At 40.7% G+C, this 18,953-nt stretch overlaps 1 long non-coding RNA gene across 1 annotated transcript; it reads left to right on the forward strand.

The window, feature by feature from the left end:
- Nucleotides 1-488: 488 nt before the first annotated feature.
- Nucleotides 489-5,275, forward strand: LOC131707315 (uncharacterized). The gene is made up of 3 exons (XR_009311105.1): nt 489-578; nt 3,978-4,051; nt 5,090-5,275. It is a non-coding gene; the product is annotated as an uncharacterized LOC131707315 (long non-coding RNA).
- Nucleotides 5,276-18,953: the final 13,678 nt, after the last annotated feature.

An 18,953-nucleotide genomic window follows, 5' to 3' on the forward strand; every position in this document is an offset into this window, starting at 1 on the left:
TTCCATTTGGAGCATCACAAAAGTATACAGTGTCTGCATGTAAGAGCACTTTCATAGTCTTAATATTCAAATAGTACTGCTGAAATTGTACAGGTGTATAGTATGACATGGTGTGGTATTGCAGGGTAAGTATGGTAAGGCATAGAATAATAATACAAACTGTCACATCTTATTGCAGGGTGTGTTTGGGGTGGTAGGTATGGCATGTTAGGGTAGAAGTGGTGGGTTTGTGTGTAGGGTATGGTAGGTATAAAGTTCATAATTTTGAAACTGAACATTGAAGTGTTGGTAAGCACTTCCTACAGTATGACATTTTAATAATAGCATAAGATAGAAAAGCAACAGCAAACCTTATTGTGTGTCCAGGAACTGTGTTTACCAAGAAAGATGTGTGACTTTTTTATCCAGAAGACCTTCCCTATTTCTTACATACAGACTAATAAATATTAACAAATACTAATCTTGTCCTCAGGGCCTTCATGAGAACAAAAGGGTGCCAAGTGTCAAGATGGAGCTGTGAAACCGTCTCCCACTCAATACAGTCAGACGGCACATCGTGGGGTGTTTTTGTTTGTAAGGTCTGCATACAGTACAGCTACTATATCAGTTTTTCAATGATTATTTAAATACAGCCACACTGGGTGACATTGTAAAGGGTTTCCTGAAGTAACATAAAATAAACTATCCACATAACTTGAACCAGTTTATGATTATAATATATATATATATATATATATATATATATATATATATATATATATATATATATATATATATATATGTTCTCCAAGGCAGACAGATCAATTCCCCCCCCCCCCGAAGGGAGTCCATTGACATTATCCAAAAGGAAATGGCAATCAGCCTTCTAAAGGAATCAGGTATATGGGGTAATAGTAATAGAGTATGAGAAAGTTAATACTGATGGCACTGATGATGCATTCGTAATATTCTAAGCTCTTTTTACTGCACAGATTCATTTGGGGCCTGGTTCATGAAGCTGCCTTTAATAAGTTAGGTTTAGCTCAAATTCTCACAATTGACAATACAGTAATAGTTCAGTGAGCATGTTAAATCTAGCCAGGTTTATTCAGTAAGTTTGCATTAAATTTGATCACTTAATGGTACTTTTTTGGGTGAGCGTCACCGTTGCCATGTTAATCTTGTATTGTCCATGGTATAGTGATGTTTCATAATAAAAAATAAAAAAAATCATGTGCAGCTAAACATTTTAAATGACCGGTAAATACATCCATGAACAACACGCTACTTCATCTACAGGAGTGAAACAGTCTGCTGGGGGGTTTCTAACTATTTCTATCTCACACGTGAGACTGCAATGTCTGGAGGCCACGAAGAAGTTGCTGTTTTCAGGAATGAATGTTTACTGAAGAATGAATAGTTGATACAGTCTCGAATGTTTAAAGAAAGTCAAATGGACTTATGATGGATTTACACATTTATAAGATGGGAGGGAGAGGATGAATTACACCGTGTAACAATTTTTTTTTTTTTTGGTTTGTAACACAGCAGGGAGGGGGTTAATATCCTCCCTGCAGAAAATATGTGCATATGCACATTTTGGTTAATTGTTTTATTATTTTGCTAATTGTTTATTGTTTAATTATAACCCGCACCTGATTATATTGTAAATTAATGTCAGGTGCAGGGTATTTAAGACGTGCAGCTTGTCTGTACAGGGCTGCTGAGTAGAAGGAGGCAGATAGTGTGCTCTGTCTCCGAGCAGTCATATATAATTAAGTGCTGTGTGAAACCGGTGTGTTTTGTGTGACAGGTAAACGGCTTAGCCGTCCTGCGAGTGAGTCAGGGATTTACCTGTGTAGTTAGCGCTCCAAACGGAGCTAGCTGTTTATTTTTGTTTGTGTTCTGTTTATTAAAAATAGCGCAATCGCTCTTTAAAAAAACAATTTCTGTGTCCTGGGTCTGCTTTCAAAGGGGCAACGAACGACCGTGAGTGCCGGCCGGGTTACAGGTTCCTGGGTAGTAAGTGTTATTTCCTAATTGCTTATGCCTCAAAAGTATAGAAAATGGCTATTATTCCCCAATCTGTTTGCTGAGTGAGGAGGGGAGCCTTAATGTTTTTATTTAATTTTTTTTAGTCTTGTTTTTAGGAATTTAAAGCACTATATTTTGTAGAGGTTTTTAATACTGATGTGTTGGAGTTTCCCTATAGTCAGTACTGTTTTTTTTTTGTTTTTTTTTTATAGATTCTTTGTTTTATAAATCTTAATAAAGGATTGTAAAAGTCAAAAAGTCTCTCTCTTTCTTTTAGAAAACATCTACTATTTATTTAGTTTTTTAATTTTGATTAGAAAATGTTTGGAGTTGCAGTTGAAAAAGTTTTTAAAAATACAACTAAAGTGTTCACTACTAACTTACCCATTTCTGTTGTGACACTGCATCCTCCAGATTGTCCTGCTCTCCACAAAACAGGCACAGACTGCTCAAATCATCTGTGGAATAATCATATATGGGTGCATATTTGAGAACATGTGCACAAATAGATACATCTCAGGTACTCTCACCTGTCCTCTATAACACTATGTAACACAATTTTTGTTCCTGGGTAGTAAGTGTTATTTCCTAATTGCTTATGCCTCAAAAGTATAGAAAATGGCTATTATTCCCCACAAACTTTGCTTTTGTGACCAGGACAGTGATATTTTGAAATTTACCTATTTTCTAGAACATTCCAGATAGATTCAGTGCTGAGTAAACTTGGAGTAACTTCTAGAACTTTCTAGAACTTTCCAGTAATATAAATAGTAGTATAAATACAGGGGCCTTAAGCCCACCAGTTCAGTTTAGTTCCAGCTGCCTAAGTGGATACATATCTGCATTTTTCTGAGATGGCATCAAGGTCATAGGAGACTTCAAAATGGTGGCATTCCTGATTGGTCTCCAAGGCGGTTTTACCAAGTTTCCCTGCTATCTTTGCCTTTGGGACAGCAGGGACACCAAGGCGCACTACCACAGGCGGGACTGGCCACAGCAGACCGAGTTCTCTGTGGGGAGGAACAACGTCAAGTGGGAGCCACTGGTGGACCCCCGGAAGGTGCTGATGCCACCACTGCACATCAAATTGGGCCTTATGAAACAATTTGTCAGAGCTCTAGATAAGGAGTCGGCAGCCTTCAAGTACCTTCAAGACTTCTTCCCTAAGCTGTCTGAGGCAAAGGTCAAAGCCGGTGTCTTCGTTGGACCTCAGATAAAGAAGATCCTGGAGTGCAATGAATTCCCCAAGAAGCTCACTAGTAAGGAGAAAGCGGCTTGGAACAGCTTTGTCGCAGTGGTTCGGGGCTTCCTGGGCAATCACAAGGCCGAAAACTATGTGGAGCTGGTTGAGACTCTGGTGAAGAACTACGGCACAATGGGCTGTAGGATGTCCCTCAAAGTCCATATCCTTGATGCTCATCTTGATAAATTCAAGGAGAACATGGGAGCGTACTCGGAGGAGCAAGGCGAGCGCTTCCACCAGGATATACTGGACTTTGAACGCTGCTACCAAGGACAGTATAACAAGAACATGATGGGAGACTACATTTGGGGGCTGATTCGTGAAAGCGATTTACAGTATAATCGTAAATCTCGAAAAACTACTCACTTCTAAATCTTTTGTAGTCATTTTTGTATTACTTTAGTATAAATACATGTTAATTTGGATTCATATGTTGTGTTTTTTCTGACTTTATGTGAACGAAAAGACACAAATTCGCCTGTTTTCTCATTGGAAATAGGTAAATTTCAAAATATCACTGTCCTGGTCACAAAAGCAAAGTTTGTGGGGAATAATAGCCATTTTCTATACTTTTGAGGCATAAGCAATTAGGAAATAACACTTACTACCCAGGAACAAAAATTGTGTTACATAGTGTTATAGAGGACAGGTGAGAGTACCTGAGATGTATCTATTTGTGCACATGTTCTCAAATATGCACCCATATATGATTATTCCACAGATGATTTGAGCAGTCTGTGCCTGTTTTGTGGAGAGCAGGACAATCTGGAGGATGCAGTGTCACAACAGAAATGGGTAAGTTAGTAGTGAACACTTTAGTTGTATTTTTAAAAACTTTTTCAACTGCAACTCCAAACATTTTCTAATCAAAATTAAAAAACTAAATAAATAGTAGATGTTTTCTAAAAGAAAGAGAGAGACTTTTTGACTTTTACAATCCTTTATTAAGATTTATAAAACAAAGAATCTATCAAAAAAAAAAAAAAAAAAACAGTACTGACTATAGGGAAACTCCAACACATCAGTATTAAAAACCTCTACAAAATATAGTGCTTTAAATTCCTAAAAACAAGATTAGAAAAAATTAAATAAAAACATTAAGGCTCCCTTCCTCACTCAGCAAACAGATTGCCTCTCTCACACACCACTTCATCTGGAAACCTTCTAAGTCATGAACCAATTTAAAATAGGTGAAATCCACCTTAAGCCTGCTCACCACCATCACTCTGAACAGCCTGTCCACCTGAGTCAGCCCTAAGCCTGCCAGCTTATTCTTCCGAGACTTCAGAATGGCTAGTTTTGCCTGCCCTAGAAGAAAGTTAACTATTGCACATACATTACTATACCTCCTCTTGTAGGGGACTCCAAAAATAAACAGAATCTTTGTGTATTCAACTCCCAGCATCTCTAACATTCTGCTAAGGAGTTGGAACAGAGAGTCTAGCCTCTTACACTCACTGTATGCATGAAACACAGTTTCTTCCTCTGTACAAAAAGCACATTCTGAGTTAATACTGGGATCTGTTTTATGAAGGAGCCTACCTGTGGCCAGTATACCATGTATTAGTCTCCACTGTAGATCTCCTACTCTCTTATCCAGAGGAAGCTTATACAGCACCCTCCATTCTGGATTCCCCTCTTCTCCTAGTGACAGATGGCCTCTCCATCTGGAATCTACCACCCCCTTTAACTCTCTGCAGTGGGCTGTTTTTATGCATAATTTATACACATCTTTACTTTCTAGATTTTTAAAGTTTAGATGTTTCATTTTGTGCATTTTCACAATCCTTCCTTTTTCTTCCTCCTCCCCTTCTTCCTCTTCTCCCTCTAAAGGAGACACCAGCAGCTCCGGGAACTTAGTGTCTTGTCCCTCTCCTCTCTGCGCTGCCTCATCTTCCAGAGCATCCCTGAGCCTTGGAGACAGACAGCCCCTCACCTCCCTCAGCACCTTCGCTGCCTGCCTCTCACATCGCCAGCCCAGCATGCCTTTCAATTCAGCTGCACTCAGCCAGCAAGATAGTCCAGGCACCAAAAGCTGTCCTAACCTAGTAAGACCTGCTTTTACAAAACTGCCCTGCAGTGCTAAAGACTGAAGGCACTGAGTTGAAATGAGAGAATTAAAAAACAGTGGTTCTTCTAAGAAATTTTGAGCTGTCATATTCTCCTCCCTCTGCACTATTAGTGTTCCCCACACCTTTAAAACACTGTGATAAAAAGGGGGTAGAGAAGATCTTTCCAAAGCAAGGTGGTTAATCAAAAACAAATGAATGCCAAATCCCAACCCCTCCACTTTGTTGAGAAAGAGGCAGGCTAACCTCTTCCTGTGGGCTCCCTCCCCAGTGTACAGGAGTCTCTGCAAAGCCTGCATTCTAAACGCTGCCACACTACCGGCGATGCTAACCAACCCCTGCCTGCCCTCATCACGAGGCAGGTACAAAACAGCCGACCTTAGCCAGTGCTTGCCTCCCCAAGAAAACTCCACAAAAAGCTTCTAAATGCTGTCTACTAGGTTTCTCGGCGGATCTAGACACACCAACCTGTGCCATAACATTGATGCAGCCAGATTATTAATCACCAGAACCCTCCCTCTGTAAGACAGCTGAGTCAGGAGCCCTCGCCACTGATCTAATTGAGCCTTCACCTTCTTTATCATGCCCTCCCAATTTTGTTACATATAATTATCTGTACCGAGGTACACTCCCAGCACCTTCATCCGCGTCCTACCCCACCTCAACACCTGGGGCAATAAAGGAGGGCCGCACTCCTGCCAGCCCCCTGACAAAAATGCATCACTTTTGGCCCAATTTATCCTTGCTGATGACGCTCTCTGAAAAATATTAAGGCTCTGCTGCAATTCCTGAACATCTCTATTACTGCTGATAAAAACAGTGATATCATCAGCGTAGGCTGACACTCTCACTGTGGCCACAGGGGCCGAGTTGGGCACTGTCCAGCCCACCAGCCTGCTCCCCAGCCGAGCCAGCAAGGGCTCAATGGAGATGGCATACAGCATCCCCGACAGGGAGCAGCCCTGCCTAATCCCCCTGCACACTGGAAAGGATCTTCTCAACCCACTGTTTATTTTTAAAACACTAAAAACATTGTTATATAAGAGCTTAATACATTTAATAAAACCAGGGCCAAACCCGAAGGCTTCCAGACTTAAAAAGGTAGCAATGGTCGACGCGGTCAAAGTTTTTTTCCTGGTCTAAGGAAACCAGACCCACATTAAAATCACCATTTTTGGCTAATGATAAAAAATCCCTTATTATAATATGTTATCAAAAATTGCTCTCCCAGGTATACAATAAGTCTGATCTGGATGAATTGTCTTGTCCATGCAATTTTTCAATCTCATTGCCAAACACTTTGAAAAACATTTTAAATCACAGCATAAAAGCGCTACTGGTCTCCAGTTTTTGATTAAACACAAATCCCCTTTTTTTGGCAACAGACTAATTACAACTCCCCTGCCTGCAGGCTTTCCTGTAGCACCAGAAACAAGTCCGGTCCCAGGTCTTTCCAAAAGTGCTGGTAGAACTCAGCTGGCAGTCCATCTATCCCTGGAACTTTTCCTTTTGCCAGCTTCATGACAGCAGTTTCATATCCAAACTATGCTGCTCTTCCTGGCTCAGGCTGGGCAGCCCCTCCAATAACGTGTTGATATCCGCCTGATCACATGGCTCACTGACATACAGCTCCACATAAAAACGCACTGCCGCCTCGCTGACCTCCTTCTGGCCTGTCAGCTCCTTGCCGCACAGCAACCGGGCACAGTGCAGCCGTTTACTGTTGGCTGTCTTCTTCTCCAACCCGAAAAAGAAACTTGTAGGGGCATCCATGTCTCTCAACTCTATGAACCTGGATCTCACTTGTGCCCCCCGCACTTTCTCCTCCAGCAGGCTGCTTAAATCTTCTCTGCGCTCCCCCAGGGTCTCCTGTGCTGCTGTGCTCTGCTCAGTTTCAAGCTGGAGGATTTCTCTCTCCAGCTCTCTCGTGACTGCATTTAATGACTTGTTTATGTCTGCGGTGTACTGCTGTCACAATAACTTCATTTGTGTCTTCCCTATATCCCACCACTGCCTTAGATTTTTGAATTGACTTTTCTGTTCTTTCCATTTTTGCCAAAAATCTTGAAATTGTTTTGTGAAACGAACATCTTGTAATAATTTAACATTTAGATGCCAATATGGTGCACTATATTTCTTTATTTTTAATTGCTGTGATTATTAAGCAGTGATGATCAGATAAACTATTTGGTGTTATTGTTGCCTTTATAAAATGTATTAAGATGGCATCTGGGTATATATATATATCCTGTCTAATCTAGCTCTGACTATATGGTGAGAGATGCAATGCGACCACGTGTACTGTCGAGTGGTGGGATGCAGACACCTCCAGACGTCAACCAAGTCATTGGATTTTAAAATTGAAGCTAACTCTGTCACTGACGGGGGATGAGGTTCAACACTGTTCCTATCATTATTAATCTACTGTACAGTTAAAATCACCCCCTAATATCAAAATATCATCGTTAATTGTTACAAGATTTTCCTTTAGAATATTAAAAAATAAAATCCTATCTCTTCCTATATTGGGAGCATAAACATTAATAAAAACATAAATGCTGCCTCCTATCTCAGCTCTTACTTTTATCATCCGCCCTCTAATGATCTCTTTAATCTCTAAAATATTCATTTCCATGTCTGGTCGAAAGAGCACCGCCACCCCTGCACTATTATTCGATCCATGGCTCAGCACACACCTCCCTCTCCATTCACACACCAATCCAGCCTCGTTATCTAGATCTGTGTGCGTCTCTTCAATAATAGCCACACCCACCCGCTTTTGTTCTAAAAATTCAAATAATTGTGCTCTCTTAAAATTTTGTCTACAACCATTTATATTAAAAGAAATAAAATTAAATCTATCCATGAGGGCTAAAAGGTTTAAAAACAACCAAGAATAAACAAACAGTAAATGATATATATTTTTTATAAAACGTATCCATTAGAAACATTACGTTTTAATTTTCTGGTTCAACATTTTCCTTACCGTTTACATTAATTTTTTAAGTCTATACCGCTTTGGCTGATCTATTTCTTTTATTGTAGCTTTTTTAAGAGCTATATGTGCCGAGTTCAAAAACAGTTTTAAATCTGGAAAGGTCTGCTTTATATCAATGCCTCTCCTACCTTTAGTCACATCCAGAAAGTCATCTATTTCATTTGCTGAGTACAACTTTTTCTTGGCAGTTTCGCTGTCAGGAATGTTAGAGAAAAGCGAAGAGTCCGAGGCCTCTCCTTCTTCTGCCTCGTCCATCCCCTCCTCATACTCATTGTTGCTGTCGTTCTCCACCGCTACTGTTGCAGTTTTCGGGTTTTCTTCTCCCGCTTTGACTGCTGCTGATGGCGGCCAGTCGGGCAGAGACAGATTCACAGCAGCGCCAAGTAGAGACTCAGTGCTGTGCTCCTCTCCCTCTGAACAAGGGGCCACCGCAGCCCCAAGTTGAGATCCAGAGCTACCGTGACTCCCCCCAGGGTTCGAATCAGGAGCCCCCACACCATGGGATTCCACTCCCGCAGTGCCGTGGCCACCCAACCCGGACCTCAGTCTCCTAACAGACCCAAGCGCAACCCCCCCCCCACCCGCATCAAAGCGGGCGTGTTGAGCCAGCCCAAGATCCAAGGAGACCGCTCCAGAGCTCCGCTCCAACACGCTCTCATTTTCTTTAACAGTTATCGTTTTTTTTTATTTATTTTCCTCAACCATAATAAAACCTTGATTGTCAGCAGTATCTCCGTCCTTGTTTTCTTGTTCTGTTAACTATACTGCAGACTCTGCCTGCTCACTCGATCCCGCAGATATCTCTGACTGCAGCGGCTCATCCTCTTGCTCTCCCCGATCATCCCTGACAGCCTCCCCACTAGTCTCACCCTGTCCTTCCTGTACTCCCTCGCTCTCTCTTACCGGATAGTTTTTCCGTTGATGCCCATGAGCTCCACATTTAAAACATCGTAATGTGTCAGTGCTCCCAAAAACTACATAGTGACTCCCTTCTACATTGAAGGTCCTTGCTACATCGATTTCTTCATTGGGCTTATTTAATAACAAAAAAATCTGCCTTCTAAAAGACAATACATGTTTTAATTTGGGATCCTTACATCCCAAAGGTACAAACCGAATCAGAGACATTAACTTCCCGTATCTCATTAGTTTTTTTTCTAACAGTTCATTTTTTAAAAATGATCTACAATTTTTTGTGTGTGTGACGCAGTACAGATTTACCATGTTCACTACAGGGTAATCCTGCTAGAAGCATGTTTGAACCATGTTGGGAGTATGAGGTTATGAAAAGGAAGAGGAGTAACTGTGATAGAAGCATTGGGCTGAGAATAGAAAATGATATTGAAGATCAGATGGATCAAAAAGTACAGAAAATGGCAGGGTTGGAGTAGGGTACTATATTCCAGAATTTGAGGTTGGAAAGTGTCTTCGCATTACAGAGGTCAGTGATGGCAGCTGATATGATAGGGATGGATTGCTGAGGTAAAGGTGAGCAGGGCTGTCATTCTAACAGGTTCTTTGCCAGGGTTGCAAGCAATCATGAATGAAGGGGAGGGGGATAGAAGGGATTTAGTGCAGGAAACCATGTGTTTATTCTCAGAATGTGTGTATTTAGGTTTGTATGTTGTGTTTGCATGGATACCAGTGCATATAGGAATGGGGGGGGGGGGGTGAAAAGGCGAATGCTTTAGCTAAAATGGCAGTGAAGAAAGTGGATGTGGGTGTGGAAAATCATTGGTAACCTGATAATGGATGAGTTCAGAATGTATGAGATAGAGGAGAAAAGGTTCTAAGTTTTATAATGCATGTAGTAGGGTTGATATGACTCTCTGCTTGACCCTCTCCAATCTGGCTTCCGCTCTGCTCACTCCACTGAAACCGCCCTCCTGTCTGTCACCAACTCACTTAAATGTGCCCGAGCTGCCTCTCTCTCCTCTGTCCTAATTCTCCTCGACCTCTCTGCTGCCTTTTACACTGTTGATCACTCTATTCTACTATCATCTCTTGCTGACCTGGGGATCTCTGGCACTGCTCTGGCCTGGTTCTCCTCCTACCTCTCCATCCGCACTTACCAGGTAACCTGGCGTGGAGCAACCTCCACACCTCACCCTCTCTTAACTGGAGTCCCCCAAGGGTCAGTCTTGGGTCCTCTCCTGTTCTCTCTCTACACCCGCTCCCTGGGCCCCCTCATCGCATCCTATGGTTTCTCATACCATTTCTATGCTGATGATGCTCAGATTTTCCTCTCCTTCCCCACCTCTGACTCCACCATCTCCTCCCGTATCTCTACCTGTCTGTCTGCTATTTCCTCCTGGATGCACTCGCATCACCTCAAACTCAACCTCTCTAAATCTGACCTCCTCTTCTTTCCCTCCTCCTCCCCCTCCTCTGATCTCTCCATCTCTGTTCCTCTGGAATCTACCACACTCTCTCCCTCTTCCTCAGCTAAGAACCTTGGAGTCACCCTGGACCCCTGCCTCTCTTATTCCCAGCACATCTCCACTCTGGCACGCACTTGCCGATTCTTCCTGAGCAACATCCGAAGAATCCGACCCTTCCTCACCAACTATGCTACCCAGCTCCTGGTCCAGGCCCTGGTACTCTCCCGCCTAGACTACTGCAACTCCCTCCTGGCTGGCCTCCCTGCGTCCGCCACCCGTCCGCTCCAGCTCATCCAGAACTCTGCTGCCCGCCTGGTGTTCTCTCTGCCTCGCTTCGCCCACGCTACTCCACTACTCCGCTCGCTCCACTGGCTCCCGATCACCGCTCGCATCCAGTTCAAGACTTTTGTACTAGCCTACAGATGCCTTGACCAGTCTGCACCCAGCTACCTCCAGACCCTCATCTCTCCCTACACCCCCACTCGACCTCTCCACTCCGCCTGCACTAGAAGACTAGCTCTACCACCGCTACGCTCCCCTGCCTCCAAAGCCCGCTCCTTCTCCACCCTTGCTCCGCAGTGGTGGAATGACCTTCCTACAGATGTCAGGACTGCCCAGTCCCTGACCACATTCCGGCGCCTCCTTAAGACTCACCTCTTCAAAGAGCACCTGTAGAACTCCTCTGTTTGTATCCTGGGACACTATCACCCTTCATGTAAATGTGCTTTATTTTGCTCTTATCTGCCCCCTATTTTACTGCATTTAATCCTGTACTTCAGAATACTGTAATCTGCCAAGTTTTTAACCTGTAGTACTTTGTATTTAATCACATCCTGATGTAACTATCACTATTTAATCATATCCTGATGTAACTATCACTATTACCTGCTGTATTATTGAATTGTGGTTTGTCAAACTTGTACTTTACTTGAACAAAAGTTATTGTATTTCTTGCTCTTATTGTATTACTTGTATTGTAACGCTTGAAATGTTTTTGCTTACGATTGTAAGTCGCCCTGGATAAGGGCGTCTGCTAAGAAATAAATAATAATAATAATAATGAGGGATGGGTGGAGTAGACAGGTGGAGGTCAGTTTAATTAGATTGTTGATAAGGCATTCTACTTTAAATAATCATCTTGTCACAATTTTGTATATTACTCTGTGATATAATACCTATTATTAAAATATTCAAAAGATCTTTTAGTTATAAGAAACTAAACATGACATTTTTTTTTTTTTTTCAGGACTGGTGGCTCAAATGTTCAACCCGCTGGTGGGCTGTGTATTTGATTAAACAAAAACTCAAGAAACTTACTTGTGTAAAGAGTTTACAATGTTTATTTTTATATTTCCTATTAACCTAAATCACAGCATGGATACCATCAAGCAATACACTCAAGAAGTTATCCGATGAACACTTTTTTATTTTAAGCATCAATGTTATGTGTTATCCTCTTACGGACCAGTGTTTGTGCACAATAATACATATGACTACGAAAATCCTACAAAACTAACCCTAAAATACTAATTCTAACTTTATCATCTTCATCAAATTAATTAATGCTGTAAATTTGACTGCAACTTTAAATGATGTTTTAATCATTAAATCTAATAATTATAAAAAGTGAAGTATATATAAAAATACAGCATTAGCTTTTCTTTTTAAAACTTAAATGTAATCTAAAAAAGTTGTAATACTTCTTCAAAAACTTAAAATACTGGCCTAGAAAACTAAACTTCCTAAAGACTTAAAATACTAAATCTAAATAATACTGACTTAAAATACTAAATCTAAATAATACTGTGTGGCAATGTGCCCCGCCCCTGTGTGCATGTGTGTGTTATGTGTTGTATGTTGTGTGTGTTAATGTTGGTGTATAGAGATTGGTACATGGGATATAAACGGGTCTGTGTTTCACGTGTGATTTAAATTGTATATTTGTATTTAGGCACGGGATTGCACATCACTGCACGTGCATTTAAAGTATAGTATGTGAGCACGGGGTTGCACAGAATTAATTCACGTGCTGGGATTCAAGTGAATAATTAATTAGTAATTGAATCCCAGCACAACAGTATATATAGAGACACGTAGCTCTCACTCGGGGTTGGGTGTTCGAGGGTAGAGAACGGGAGAGAGAGAGGAGTAAAAACCAAAGTAAAAGTGTAAATATAAGTGTTTGTACTCACCGTGTTTGTTTGTCTCTCCGTGCCCCGTTTGTTAAGTGTTAGTTCGTTTTGTTTGTCTGTTTATTTTGGCCTCAAGCGCAGTGTCCTGTTTTCTGTTCTGTCTGTTTAAACCTTTTATTTCGTTTAATAAACGCTGAGTGCCACCATTGCAGCATTACTCATCACCACCGTCTGTCTGTGTGTTCCTTTCTGGTCTGAGTTCCTCCCTGCAGCCAGCCTGTCACATACTGACTTAAAATACTAAATCTAAATAATACTGACTTAAAATACTAAATCTAAATAATACTGACTTAAAATACTAAATCTAAATAATACTGACTTAAAATACTAAATCTAAATAATACTGACTTAAAATACTAAATCTAAATAATACTGACTAAATATTACTCTAACTATTACCAACACAAAATCTGAATACAGAGTTTTTTCTTTAAGCATATCTAAATACAGAATTTTAAAAATATCACAACAAATGAAGTCTTGAACGTTACAAAGGATGAAATTTAGAAAGATAGTGAAACAATCATGTAATTAATTTCAATTGTTTAAAGTGTATTTAGAGTGAAATCTGTCTGAGCTAGTGAAAACATCATGTAACAAGTCTATTTCAATATAAACTGCATAAAATGTATTATAAAGACTATAACATAAAGTGTGTTTATGGTGACAAGAATGCTATTATAATTAAAAAGATCATAAACAGCATTAAAACGTTTATAGTATAACACATATCTAAAATGATGTAATGTATACCTATACCAATAATATTCGGTTAACATTTAAAAATACTTTCTTAACATAAGAGAATTATATATATATATATAAGGACTTTTTTAGAAATAAATACTTAGTAAAATTCCATAGTTGAAATATAATACTTTGATACACAAACACATTATATATATATATATATATATATATATATATATATATATATATATATATATAATGTGTTTGTGTAGCAAAGTATTATATTTCAACTATGGAATTTTACTAAGTATTTATTTCTAAAAAAGTCCTTATCTTCAAAAATTGACTAAGTCCAAACTAGAATCTAAGTGTAAATGCATAAGTGGCTCATACTTACAAAGTCAAACCCCAACTGCTGTGAAACTTCTAAGAGAACTCTGTTGCTCTGTCTCAGCTTCAGAAAAAACACCAAGTGTTGGTAAACTGTCTAAATAAGAAATGGACCAACTGCAGGGAAGCTCGAAAGTAGACCGAGACACAATCGCATATTTCGGCCTGTAGACCCCCTTGGCAGACAAGTTCTTATCTTTGGTGTTTGGCCTTTTATTACCCATATTTCACAGCAAGGGGGTCTCACAAAGCAAGTCCACCACTAAAAACAACATGCGTATCTAAGGTGTCATTAGGAGAAAGTACTTAAAAAACCATATATCTTCAAGAAAACCAGCCACACTCCTGTGTCACATGTCACACTCTAAATTACAGCCTCCTAGTGATGCTCTAGCTCAAGACAAGAGATCTTGTTACACAGAAATAACTTCAGTATACACAAGTCTTAGCACACTTCAACACAAACAAACACTTAAGATTATAACACATTGTATTCTAAACAAATCATTACACTTTCACATCGTCCACTTTTTCTCCAAACAGATCTCCATTTTCATCTCATAGTTGAACAGATACAAGATCACTATTCTGTTCAATGTTTTAACGTCCACTCAAAAGGTCCATCAGCTGAGGTATTGGAGTCACAATAGTAGGCAGGGGTTTATTAAGGTAATCCAGAAGATTTAATTCTCCATTGGTGCTATCAATTGCCAATTAACCCAGGTTATTAGTCAATTAAATATAACCAATAGATTCAAGGGTGAACAGAATGGAGATCTAATGGTCTAAAATATTATCCTCAGTTATGGAACAAGACAGTATGGGAGAAATATCAATAGTCACACATTGAATTAACACAGCACCTAAATCTGTGTCACCAACAAAACTCTACCGTTCAATAGAAGAATGAAGAGTGTCTGAGCTGCCTTCACCTATCAGGGACCTGTTTCTTTTTGTTGATCATCTGTATAGAATAGGAGCGCATGAGAATGGATTATGTTTGGAATGTGGTGTAAGGGAGACTGTGGAGCATCTGATGATTGTGTTAGATATAGGGAAATAAGGGAGCAGATGGGAGCTGAACTGAGGGGACTTACAGTTTTTCTCAATTGCTTAAACACATTTCTTGAAACGCTATTCACATTTTCAAAAATGATGAAAAATGGATCAGCAAATTCGACAGGAGCCACAACCTGGAGGAGCAAGAGGAAGAGGGGTCTGTCAATGGCAGAGGCTGGGCAAAGGGTTCAGCCAAATCTCAGCCGATCCTCTGTGGCTTCAATTATCAGGACTTTCACGAATGAGAATAGGTATGTATGAATATAGTACGTGATCATGCAAAAGAGCCACATGAACACATTTCTTCACAGTTTCACTGTACAGTACAATACAGTAGATGCCGCTTATTAGCAATCCTGATAATAACAATTTCCGGTTATTATCAACATTTTTGTGGGAACCAATCCCGTCCCATAGACTTTAATGCTATCGGATTTCGGATAATAACAACGGCATGCCGCTTAAAGACAACTTTTTCAAAAGTTTCCATGGTTACAGAATGAGCGGGATGCAAAATTGGCACGCATTTTATCCACCCCTGGACAATTGCAGATAGCCTACACAGTAGACCGGGACGCTCTATAGGCCTACATTTATATACTGTACGGGATTGTTTACGTGTAGGACTAATGGCTTCCAAACGTGTAGACCTGTCTATAGCTGATAAAGTTCGGATTCTAAAGATGAGTGACAACATCATGAGGGAGTATGAAAACAGCACAAACCGAGGTCGTAAGCACCACGTTGGTGATGCTTTATGGCTCTGGTACTGTCAGAAACTAGCGCAAAGTGCTCGCATCTTTGGACCCCTTCTGAAACAGAAAGCTACTCAACTAGCAAAAGAGCAGGGAAAGGAGTTCAGTCCATCAGATGGGTGGCTCAGTCGTTGGAAAACGCGACACAACTTGGTTCAACATAAAGAACACGATGAGAAACAAAATGCTGACCTTCCAGCAGCTGCTGAATGGATAACAAACACCTTACCTCGGATTTTACATGAGTTCCAGCCATGTAACATCTTCAATGCTGACGAAACCGCTCTGTTCTACCGGGGCCTTCCAGACAGGGGACTTGGTTTAAGGGGGGAAGCGTTTACAGGTGGGAAAAAAAGCAATGGACCGCAATACATTGATGTGCTGTGCATACAAGGATGGGACAGAGAAGCGCCCTCTTTTCGTGATCGGAAAAAGTAAAAGCCCTCGCTGTTTTCCAAAAGATCACTCGCACCTTCCTGTGATCTACATGAATTCTGGAAATGCCTGGATGACAAGTTCACTGTTTATAGAGTGGCTGAAAAATTGGAACAAGGAGCTACTGCTGCACTTTCCAGTTATTCACTAGCAATCTGTTTTCTCTCATTAATTTATGCTGTTCTTTCAATCTGTACACTCATCTTTCTCCATTATATACTGCAAACCTGCTGCTTTCTTCTTTCTACTTGTCCATTGATGATGCATTGATGGTAATGTCGCCCATTCCGATTCTTGGAAAATCGCAAATCTCAAAGTTTCAAGCTCTTGGGAGACACTTTTGATATTCGGGGCCAAGATGGCAATAAGGACCCCAAAGATGTCCTTCACAGTGGCTTTTATATAAAAACTGTACTGTTTGTAAATTAACCATACTGTTTATATACCAACCATACTGTTTATATACCAACCATTCTGTTTATATACCAACCATACTGTCTATATACCAACCATACTGTTTATATACCAACCATACTGTTTATATACCAACCATACTGTTTATATACCAACCATTCTGTTTATATACCAACCATACTGTTTATATACCAACCATACTGTTTATATACCAACCATACTGTTTATATACCAACCATACTGTTTGTAAATTAACCAATGAATTATTTCCTGAATGGCATCTCATATGTACAGTATGTCCGCCACACTACTGGTATAACCAGTGACCAGTTAAACCGGCACCACATCAGGACCTCCAGTTAAACCCCAGCAGACCCCCAGAGCTGACTGATTGCAGTATGCACCTGGAAGTTCCAGAGCTGACTGATTGCAGTATGCACCTGGAAGTTCCAGAGCTGACTGATTGCAGTATGCACCTGGAAGTTCCAGAGCTGACTGATTGCAGTATGCACCTGGAAGTTCCAGAGCTGACTGATTGCAGTATGCACCTGGAAGTTCCAGAGCTGACTGATTGCAGTATGCACCTGGAAGTTCCAGAGCTGGCTGATTGCAGTATGCACCTGGAAGTTCCAGAGCTGACTGATTGCAGTATGCACCTGGAAGTTCCAGAGCTGACTGATTGCAGTATGCACCTGGAAGTTCCAGAGCTGACTGATTGCAGTATGCACCTGGAAGTTCCAGAGATGACTGATTGCAGTATGCACCTGGAAGTTCCAGAGCTGACTGATTGCAGTATGCACCTGGAAGTTCCAGAGCTGACATTGCAGTATGCACCTGGAAGTTCCAGAGCTGACATTGCAGTATGCACCTGGAAGGTCCAGAGCTGACTGATAGCACCTGCAGTATGCTGCGCTTTTCTTTGCATTCATTTTCTTCATTCTGCTTTGAAATCAAAGTGAAACAGTAACATTCAAACGATTTAAAGCCTGATAAAAGGATTGGATAAAAGTTGTCGGAAAGATATGAGGGCTATGACAAATGCACTATGCTTATTTCGAAAGTGATTAGTACCGTTCAAAACATAATTTTCACTGTAGACAAGCAGGTGCACATTCACATTCTCTAACATGTGCCTACAAACCACTTTTTTAACAAAAATGTTTATATAGTATTTACCATACCATTTTGATGGACGTCTAGTGGGTTTCCATCCTAGAGGTGAGCCTGTTGAAGTCAGCTTGGCATGTTGTCAGGGCAGTACGGAGGAGCTCTGTGAGGTGTTGATCAGTCAGGACCGCACGGTGCTTTGATTTAACAAACTTCATAACTGAGAAGAGCGACTCACAGCAGTATGTTGTGCCGAATATTGATATGCATTCTCGTTTTTTTGAGTTGTGGATACTTTGATCCTGGAACTTGTTTCCAAAACTCAACTACAGGCTCTGATTTGTGCACCATTTTTAGACCTTCATCCTCCTGGAGTTCCAGTGGTTCCATTTCCACAGCCGATGTATCTGTTACCAGGGGTTCAGGGATAGGGAAGCCATCATTTACCACATCAACCATGAAGGGATTTACAAGAAAAGAAAAGCGTGGTTTAAACCTTTTCAAATCTTCAAATCTGCCACAAAAATCATCCAGCAGTCCTTGCAATTTACTGTTGTATTCCTTGAGTTTCTGCTCTCCTATTTTAGTTTTGGTGAAACTTTCCAGTAAGGTCAGAAATGAGCTTATCCTGCCCCTGTAGTGCCAAGTTCAAACATTGCAGATGCTGCATGACATCAGTGAGATACGCGAGGTCTGCAAGCCACTGTGGGTCCTCCAGTTGTGGATATGACTTTTTTTTTCTTTAAGGAATACCTTGATTTGTTCCAGAAGTTCCATAAACTTGCATAAGATGTTGCATGTTGATAACCACCTCACCACACAGAATAGGGAAAGATCGTCAGGTTTATCTTCAAGATCAAGCTCTTCACTAAAAATTTTGAACTGTTGGTGAATTTTCCCATTTGTGCAGATAAAATTGACAATTTGCAGGACTGTCTTCATAACATTTTCATCCTTGAAATATTTGCCCACGAGATGTTCACGATGGATGACGCAATGAACAGGCAGAAAGTCAGGAAACCTGGGATCACTTTTCATGAGTCCGATGAGACCTATGTGTTTTCCTACCATTGCAGGTGCACCATCAGTAGCAACACTGACAAGTTTGTCAAGGGATACGCCAGAATTTTCCAATGCGCTATCCAGTGCATTCTTAATGTCGGCACCACAGGTTGTTTCTTTTAAAGCTACCAAGTCCAACATTTCT

This window comes from Acipenser ruthenus, chromosome 39 (genome assembly GCF_902713425.1).
Source record: "Acipenser ruthenus chromosome 39, fAciRut3.2 maternal haplotype, whole genome shotgun sequence".
NCBI lineage: Eukaryota > Metazoa > Chordata > Actinopteri > Acipenseriformes > Acipenseridae > Acipenser > Acipenser ruthenus.